We start from the raw sequence: 10,240 nt of genomic DNA on the forward strand, positions 1-10,240 counted from the left end.
GCCACCGCGCCCAGCCGCTTTTTGGTCTTTTTTGATGGGGCGTTCGTTGTTGTTGTAAGAACACTTAACATGAGATCTACCCTCTGAACAAACTTCTAAGTGCACAGTCCAGCATTGTTAACTATAGGCATTATGTTGTATGGCAGATCTCTGGAATTTATTCATCTTGTATAACTGAAACTGTATAGCCATTGAACAACAACTCTTCATTTCCTCCTTTCTCCCAGCTACTTGGAAACCACTATTTATTTTCTGCTTCTGTGAGTTACTATTTTAGATACCTTATGTAAGTGGAATTATGCAATATTTTTCCTCTTCTAACAGGCTTATTTTCACTTAGCATCATCTCCTTCAGGTTCATCCATGTTGTCACAAATAGCAGGATTTCCTTCTTTTATAAGGGTGATAGTATTTCCTTGTATTTATATACAATACATTTTTCTCCTTACATGTCAGTGGACATTTGAGTTGTTTTGATACCTTGGCTATTGTGATAATGCTGCAATGAACATGGGAGTGCAGGTATCTCTTTGAGATACTGATTTTTTAGATATATATCAGAAGTGGGATTACTGGATCATATGGTTTTCAATTTTAAATTTTTTGAGGAAAAAATTTAAAATTTGAGGAAATGTCATACTATTTACCGCAGCAGCTGTACCATTTTACATTCCAACCAACAGTGTACAAAGGTTCCAATTTCTCCACAGCAATGCCAATACTTGTTACCTTTTGACTTTTTTTTTCTTTTTTCTTTTTTTTTGAGACTGAGTCTTGCTTTGTCACCCAGGCTAGAGTGCAGTGGTGCAATCTCTGCTCACTGCAACCTCTGCCTCCTGGGTTCAAGTGATTCTTCTGCCTCAGCCTCCCAAGTAGCTGGGATTACAGGCTGCCACCGTGCCTGGCTAATTTTTTTTTTTGTATTTTTAGTAGAGATGGGGTTTCACCATCTTGGCCAGGTTGGTCTCGAACTCCTGACTTCGTGATCCACCCGCCTTGGCCTTCCAAAGTGCTGGGATTACAGGAGTAAGCCACCATGCCTGGCCCACCTTTTGACTTTTTGAGAACAGCGCCACCCTAACAGGTTTGAGATGATATCTCAATATAGTTCTGATTTGCATTTCTCCGATGATTAGTGTGTTGAACACTTTTTTATATACCATTTGGCCATTTGTATGCCTTCTTTGGAGAAATGTTTATTCAGGTTCTTTGTCCATTTTTAGTTGGGTTATTTTTTTTTTGTCACTGAGTTGTATTAATTTCTTGTATAGTTCAGATATTAACCCTTATCAAATATATGGTTCGTAAATATTTTCTCTTTCCAAGGTTACCTTTTCATGCCACTGATTGTTTTCTTCGCTGTGTAGAAGCTTTTTCGTTTAATGTAGTCCTACTTGTCTGTTCTTGCTTTTGTGACCTTTGCTTTTGGTGTCGCATCCAAGAAATCATTGCCAAAACCAGTATCAGGAAGATTTTTCCCTACGTTTTCTTCTAGGAGTTTTATAGTTTCAGGTCTTACACTTCAGCCTTTAATTCATTTTGAGTTAACATTTTGTGTATGGTGTAAGATAATGGGTTCAATTTCATTATTTTACATGTGGCTATCCACTTTTCCCAGCCCCATTTATTGAAGAGACTCTCCTTTTCCCATTGTATAGACTTGGTACTTTCGCTAAATATCAGTTGACAGCGAGTCACCAAATCCAGCCCACGCAAGTGCGAGTGCTGCTCCACTTCCCATCCACCCTGTCTTAGAATGTAGCTCTTTCGGCTGGGGGCGGTGGCTCACGCCTGTTATCCCAGCACTTTGGGAGGCCGAGGTGGGCTGATCACGAGGTCAGGAGATGGAGATCATCCTGGCTAACACGGTGAAACCCCGTCTCTACTATAAATACAAAAAATTAGCCGGGCTTGGTGGCGGGCGCCTGTAGTCCCAGCTACTCAGGAGGCTGAGACAGGAGAATGGCGTGAACCCGGGAGGCAGAGCTTGCGGTGAGTGGAGATCACACCACTGCACTCCAGCCTGGGCGACACAACGAGACTCCGTCTCAAAAAAAAAAAAAAGAATGTAACTCCTTTACGGTTCCAACTCAAAGCAGGAGGTGGTTTAGCAACATCCATACCTTTGGTGAGCCATGAACTCCAACTTTTGACCTCTAACCAGGATTGCCAAATAATCCCAGTGACACTGAATACAAGGCTCATTTCTTCTGATTTCTGCCTTTTCTTGGAGCTTAAAACTAGTAACTTCTTATTAACGTATTAGCTCTTTGATGCTTTTAAGAAGATTTTAAACATATTTTATCCAATCTTTTTAGTTATCTTTAGCTTGCCCTTCAGGAGTATGGGTCTGAATTATTTAATCTACCTTTTTCAGAAACAAAATCAGTTGCTTGTCTGTTATTGTTATTGTTTAATCTGGGGGGACTTATTTTGAGTGAAAACTGTCTTTTTGCTAAAGATTTACAGAGCTACATCAAGGAAAAACGTAATTACCCACCCCTTGCTTTGTCAGGTGCACTCTAGCTCAGTAAGTTCTAATATAAACTTTTTTTGTTTTAACTTTTAATATAAACTCAAAGGACCATTCAGACAGAGGCCACATCACATAACAGGAATGGCCTAAAACTCAAATGTCAACCTAGTCTCCCTGGCCAATTGAAACAGCTCTTCCTCTCTTACCTAATGAGGCCAGTCCTTTCTTCCAATGTATTTTATGTTGGCAGTATAATTGGTGGGGGTGGGATTCTTTTTACTTGAAGACAGGTTCATCTGGTGGAAGCTTCCTGAAATACTGCAATGGACTGAATGTTTATGTTTATGTACCCCCTACCTAAATTCTATGTTGAAATTCTAACCCGCAAGGTGATGGTATTTGGAGGTGGGGCCTTTGGCAGGTGATTAGGTGAATGGGATTAGCACCCTTAAAATAGAGACCCCCGAGGAGCTCATTAGTCCCATCCAGCACGTGAGGACACAGCAAGAAAGAATCATCCATGAATCAGGAAGTGCGCCTCCACCAGAAACGGAGCCTGCTGCTACCTTGATTTAGGACTTCCCAGCTTATGGAACGGTGAGAAATAAATTTCTATGTTTTTATTGATTGGTATTATTATGGCAGCCTGAACAGACTAAGACAGATATAAAAAAAGGAGTATTCGTTTAATTTCTTCCATTTGGCCAAGTCTGCCATCTGGCATTCAAGTTTTTCTTTTTAAAGATGTCAAGTACTGTTTAGTCAATGATTAAGATGACAGCTTTCTCTAGTCAGGAGCCAGATTATTAAGCCTGGCTCAGTGGTGTTCTCCTATATAGGTCTACAGTCTTATTTACAACTTGAATTTCAAAAATTTCTGACAGTCAAAGTTTAAAAAAGATCTGTTGAGTGCAACATTTGAGCTGAGTTGATGTGATTTTGTGGTCAATTTGAAACTAAAGTGAGGCTATCTAAGCTTTTATTCACCTCACTTGGTGTCGATATTTATTCATTTTGCTGCAAAAACATTGATGCGTTTGCTGCTCCAGACACTATTGGGGTGTGTTGTGCTAATAAACAGGAACACACCAATTTACCTTTCTAAAATTAGGGGTAAATTGATTTTCAAAAAATCGTTCTCCATGAGGCAAGAGGAAAACTGTTATTCCTGGGATAGGAGGAACAAGGAGGAAGATAAGACGACAGTGGATACAGGGAAATGGGGAGAAGACTTTGAGCATCATCATGTCACCCCTTCCTGTGACCTTCTCCCAACCCTTCAGCAAAGTTGCTCTACTAACAGCATGCATTCTGGTGAGTGAATCCGTGGATGTGTGGGACCAGGTGGAGAGAGTTGTCTTTGTGCCTGTTTTGAAGTGGGTCAGAAGAGAGGTAGCACGTGTGGATACAGGAGCACAGAGACAGAAATTTGAGTGCTGAGTTCTGAGAACTCCCATAAATTATGGGGGATGAGGGGAGCATCACTGTCTCACAAGGCCTTGGAATTAGGATTCTGTTAAGGTATCATCAATTATATAAGGAACAGAGCATGCTACCTCTGTGAGGGTCTTAATTTTATCTTGTATTTATTTAGCTTTACGTGTTTTTCATAATTTCCTCCCTTTCCTGGTCTCCCTAATACAAGTGAAGCATCTATCCTCTCTTGAGACAAGATTTTGTGTTTTATAGTCATTTCTTGGGAACCAGGAATTATTTAATTTGCATTTCAAATAATCATACTGCAAAAACAGATAATATGGTCAATAGGCAAATGATTAAAATGATTAACAGCTTGAACCTTATAATCAGACAAACTGGATTTGGATCCTTTCTCAGGGAAGTTAATCTTTCTAAGCCTTAGTACCTCAGTTGCAAAAAGGGAAATAAATACTCCCTATGTATTAAGGTTGTACATGTGGAGGATGCTAGGCCCCATGCCCTAAGCATAGTGAGAATGCAATACATGATAGCTTTAAAAAATATTGAGAGTTGTCCTGGTCCCTGCCTCCTCGGTATGTGCTTCATATTCACATTACCAGCCAAGAATCCCTTTTTACTTTTACTCTGTAGGTGGCCTTTCTGAGCAGGTCTCTGTCCACATCCTCTCTTATGGCTCCTGTCACCTGCCCTCATCTCCAGAACCGCTGATGCATGAGACTAACAATCATGTAAACAATCTTTTTTTTTTTTTTTTTTTGAGGCAGAGCCTCACTGTGTTGCCCAGGCTGGAGTGTAGTGCTGCGATCTCAGCTCACTGCAACCTCCACCTCCCGGGTTCAAGCAATTCTCCTGCCTCAGCCTCCTGTGTAGCTGGGACTACAAGCTCACACCACCACGCCTGGCTAATTTTTGTATTTTTAGTAGAGACAGGGTTTCGCCATCTTGCCCAGGTTGGTCTCCGCCCCTGAGCTCAAGTGATTCACCTGCCTCATCCTCCTAAAGTGCTGGAATTGCAGGTGTGAGCCACCGCATCCTGCCTAAACAATCATTTATAACCAGCACAGCTGCTCTCAAGATCCAATGTGGTCAGTCTCTTATCTTGGGAGGGTATGAATATTACTCATTAAAAAACAATGTGCTGGCCGGGCATGGTGTACTTTGTCATGACTGAGTTAAAGTAATTGGTACAGCAAACTGAGGGTCAAAAAACATGTGTGGTTCTGTGGGGACATAGTAACAGTGCCCACACTGAAAAAAGCTTTGCCCAGCACCAAAGAGCTTTAGCGCATCTACGTTTCCATATAAAACAAAGTTCACATCCAATTTCTGTTTTGGCATGGGTCACCAGAAGATATTTAAGGATGAATCTGTTCTTGAACAAAAAGTCACAAAACAGCTGTGGGGTAATTTAGTAAATGAGAAAGGAGCAATTTCTTATTCAGATTTGAAACCTCTGTAAGTGATTCCTGCAATTGCTGTAAAACCTTAAGTCGAAGAAGAATGATTTAACAAAATAGAATTTGTTGGCCTTTGGTCTGTTTTTAGCTACCGGAAATAGGCAAGCTTCCATATTTATCTTTCTCAGCACAATACCATATTCGACAATTAATTCACATGGTTGCGACCTTCTGTGGGTTTATGAGACCTGGGATTATTAGCCCATTTTACACATGGGGATAGAGTATATAGCTGGCTGACTCAAGATTATGCAAAAATATCTGAATAGACCTAGAACTTGGTTGTTGGCACTGTGGTCTCACTTTGCTTTCAAGGATGTAATATTTGCCCTCTACAATGATGTAATATTTGCCCTTTACAATGATGTAATATTTGCCTTTTGCAAATATGACTTTAGTGTGTTTATAAACAGGTAAATGGGCAGGAGGGAGAAAAATGGTATTCTAGTAATAAACAGGCTACATGAAGACACAAGGGAGTTATGAGGGGTTGTTCCAAACCCTGCAGTTTGGCAATGCTTAGTCTTGCTGGGATGGCCGCAGTCCCGAGCACTGTTTATTTAGCTCAAGGTGGGCATCACAAGTCAACATTTTCTTCCTATATTGGAAGTTATCGTTAAAAATCTATCACATAAATTTACTTGTTGATTCATATTTCATGCCTTATGGAGCAAACTGCTCTATTTCCTGTGGAAATTTCATTCCGGTTGCTTTCAATACTGTTATGATCGCTATCTAGAGAAGAACCCTAAATCCTTGTACTGAATTCAGTATTGCTCTCTGAGGCTCTCACATCAGAAATGGTTTGTTCGCTGTCATCTGGCCATTTACAGCTGCTTCACTTCTTCCTCTGCTACTCCACATCCAAACTCACATTTGTAGCTTTTCATGGTATATTACCTCATAAATCTATATACCTTCTCTCTTCCCAGGTCATCCTGTCTCAATTTGTTTTAACCCTCCAATATGAAATATATTTGTCCCCTGACTGTATACGCAATACTAGAAAAATCTTTGCTTAAACCTAACGAAGAAAGCACAATTAACCTTTTCAAAAAATGTATCAGGTTTGTATCACCAAAAACTAATTGTAGGTGCTGATATATAACTTTCTCTTTTGCAAATTCATTTTAATTCCAAATTAAATACAAATTATTAAATAAAAAATAAATAAAAATTCCAAAGTAAGTACCTGGCTCAGCAGAGAAACCTCTGTGTAAACCTTGGGCTTTCCTAAAAGAAAAAGCGTTTACTCTAACAATTAGCTGTGGGCACCAGATAGAATTGGCACTCATATTCTTTCCTGTTGTTTTCCCTACCAACACTGATTTTGAGCTTTGTATGCCATCTATTTATTGTTGTTGCTCATGTAGTTTTCAAGATTTGCTGAATGCAAATTAGTGTCTTTTTTCACAAAAAGAACCTTAAGAAAACTATTTTGTACATAAAAGAGTGCTTTTTTGCATATAAAAATAGTTTTAAGAAAAGAGCTTTAAGAGCTCACAAAAAATATATAGATTCTGGTTTTAGATCCAGCACAATAACTTGCATAGCTGAGCAGTTAGTATTTTCTACCAATGACAACAAAGGCGTTAATTTCAGCTATAGAGACATAAACACCTCCTTCTGAGTCTTCCCATGGCACTAGTTTCTACTTTATATCAAATGCAGAGAAAGGGGGTGTCACTTAGGGGGCCTTTACTTTCCAAGAAACTTACTGCCAGTCCTCTAAGGCAAGAGTCTAAGTGTTGCTTCTGACTCACCAAAGCTACAAAAGAGGCCAGATGTGAAGGCTGTAACATCTGTCACCCCATGATCACCAGGATTGGTCTGAGTAACTTTGCTTCCTTGGATGGGGATCGGGGGTTCTCCTCCTTCTGCACCGTCCTACGTTCCCAGAAAGAGGAAATCATTTCTTAGCCTTCATCTTCTGCTGTTTTAAATCACTGTATGGATGCCAGCACGTGGCATTCGGATGGCTTCCCCTAATGGCACTCAGTGCTTGCAAGTGGGAGGATAAATGCCCCTGTGTGATGTGTAAGGTGACTGTGACATCAGGATAGTGAATTAGGATGGGGCTCTTTGTGATACCTAACCTGTCTTTCTTTTTGATTACCTATCTCAAACGCTGTCCTCATTTTGGCCAGGACTGATGGAAGGCCAGATCCCAAAGGTAGGAGGCTGATGCTCAAATCTCCTAATGGAGCTTGACAGCAGCAGGATTAAAAGCACAAGTGCAGCACCCAGAAAGCAGTGCAGGAAGGCATATGCATCCTCGCTATGCCCATTATCATGCTATCAGCTCTTTCTTTTAGAGAGCTGAACCATAAAGATAAATCTTTTCATAGAAACAGAAGTTTAAAAAAATACAAATGATGAAAGGGCTTTGGAGAGTGGGAAAAGAGGCAGAAGTAAACTTCGCTGTGGTATTTCTAGGGGCCAGGAGCTGGTCTTGTCTGTAGAATAAATCCCTTTGGGGAAGCAGAGATATCAGTATGCAAAGGACAAAATGACAATTGCAGTAATGCTACTCTGATAGCTAGATTCATTTGTAAAACCAGGCCAACTCTGAAAGCAGCTACTGACTTATTCTCTTAGAACAAGTAACAACTGTTACAGGCAACTAGGAGCCTTCTCAGAATGGCCCAGCTAGGTGACTTTCCTCTGACATCCTTAGCATTGTACCTCTTGGGTCTACATTTCCACATTTGGCACTGAATTATTGTTGCTTTGCTCTGTTATTGAACTGTTTCACCTGAGTATCCCTTGCTTCCCCAGTGAAACTCTAAGATCCTTGAGGGTAGAACAATGTATTAAAACTAATTTAAAAATATTTACAGAGTGTCTATATTATGTACCTAACTGGAGGGAATTCAAATAAGTGTAAGGGGCTCACAATTATAGTTGGCAAAATAAAACACATACATAGAACACCTATATGGCAATGCAAGGCAATGACTGTTGAAGTCACAAATACATAGGATATATTATCAATATACACCAAGTTTCTTTGGAAAGAGAGACTATTCTAAAGAAACAACAAGGGAAGACTTTGAGAGGCAAGAAGTCCAAGAAGAGAAGCCTCAGTATGCTCCCTTTCAGCTGGCAGGAAGAAAAACAAAAGGGTCCGTTCTGATCCTGTGTCCTTGAAGAGGAGAGAAATGTTGTCTTTCCAGACCAATAGCTAATCAACCAGCTACAAACAGATGCACGTACTGAGAAGCTGGGGTTAACTGACGCTTTAACAGGGCTTATATGCTGCACATATGCCCAGGTCTTGACACAAACATGTATCGATGCCTTGGGGAGTGAGCTGGCACTCTGAGGAAAGGCACTACAGTGACTTCAGGACAAAAACCATTTAGTCGTCTTTGCCTTCCGCTAGTTTACCTTGATTGTAGATTAAACCAATAGCTTTATTATTTTGCCACTGTGGCTAATCTTTGGTGGTTTAAGTGCTCCTAAATAGTGAAAACTGGGGAAATGTGTCTATTTGGCAGACACTGAGCAAATGAAAGACCAAAAACAAACAAATCACAAACCCACAAACATCAACCCTCCCAAATTATCACAGGGAGATATGGAGATGCCAGAAAACCCATCTGGGGACCACGAATTCACTGGGTGCTCTTACATCTGTGCTATAATCAAAATGAAGCTGCGACAGGAGCTGCAGAGAGAAAAAGGAGAAAGATCACTTACTGCCTGATGTTATGTGCCTGGCAGCACCCCCAAAGCACTCTTTCAGGCTGAAATGAGCTGTCATCTCACCGCATCCTGCCAGCACCAAATGCACTCTGACAGGCCACTTAAAACACAAAACCCTTCCATTTACAATTCCTGAAAAAGTAACTTTTGTCTGTAGTGGCCAAAGATACAGTCATTCATAACTGTGGATGACCCTCTGAGTCACCATGTACGTTCCCAGGACTCAAATAAGATAATCACAGTTTGAAAACATTTTTAGGAAAAAATGAACTTTGAATAGACATACAAGGGACTAAGGATAGGAAACATAATATTAAGAATAGGGATGTGCTTACTATGTGACAGGCACTGGGCTCAGCATGTCAGAGGGGCTATTTCATTTAACCTGTGCAACAATCTTCCAGCTACTGTCTCCTTTTTCTGCCCACTCACAGCAAAATCTCTGGAGTTGTCTAACATCATCTCATTTCCCATTGATTATTCCACCCATTATAATCAAGCTCCTATCTTTACCCTCCATTCTTAAAGTCACCAACTTTCTTATGTTGGCAAATCTATTAATAGTAGACACATCCCTGCATCTTACTCCATCCTTAATATTTTGTCAGTGTTTGACACCACTCACTGTGTTTTTCTTGGGAGCTTCTCTTCTCTGTGCTTCCAAAACACCACACAGTTAGTTCAAGATTATGTCAGTGTTCTCATGGTGCTTCTAGAATAATATCCTAACTCCCCATTGTGACCTAGAAGCCTGATGTGATGTAGCTTCTGTCTGCTACCACAATCTTCTCGTCCCCGGCCACCATCTCTGTTGATCACTTCATGGTGGCCATGTAAGCCTCCTTTCTGTTCCTCAGACAATCCAATCTCAGGACCTTTGCAGCTGCTGTTCACGCTGCCTGGAAAGCTCTTCTTCCATGCCACCCTTATAGAGTGGGTTCTTCTTAATCTTCAGACTTCAAGTTAATGTCACTTCCCTAGAGTGGCCTTTCTTGACCACACCATCCAAAGTGTCCCCTTACCACCCCTACCTACAGTTATGCTCTCCACCCGCATGTTTCTTTCAGAGCACTTATTAACTTTAAATATCTGTGCCACCTGTTTGTTTGTTTGTCTGTCTCCCTTACTAGGCTGTAAGCTGCACAGCCATGGGAGTTTG

The 10,240-nt window shown here is 40.7% G+C and overlaps 1 protein-coding gene across 1 annotated transcript in view; it reads right to left on the minus strand.

Annotated features, from left to right (window-relative positions):
* FAM163A (family with sequence similarity 163 member A) overlaps positions 1–9,770 on the minus strand; it is an 88,101-nt gene extending 78,331 nt beyond the window's left edge. The window contains exons 1-2 of the mRNA XM_063810788.1: positions 9,707–9,770; positions 9,008–9,043 (exon numbers count right to left, since the gene is read on the minus strand). The gene's annotated coding sequence lies outside the window, so the exon portion shown is untranslated. The remainder of the gene's footprint in view (positions 1–9,007; positions 9,044–9,706) is intronic.
* Between the last annotated feature and the right edge of the window lie 470 nt (positions 9,771–10,240).

Source organism: Pan troglodytes, chromosome 1 (assembly GCF_028858775.2).
Source record: "Pan troglodytes isolate AG18354 chromosome 1, NHGRI_mPanTro3-v2.0_pri, whole genome shotgun sequence".
Classification (NCBI taxonomy): domain Eukaryota; kingdom Metazoa; phylum Chordata; class Mammalia; order Primates; family Hominidae; genus Pan; species Pan troglodytes.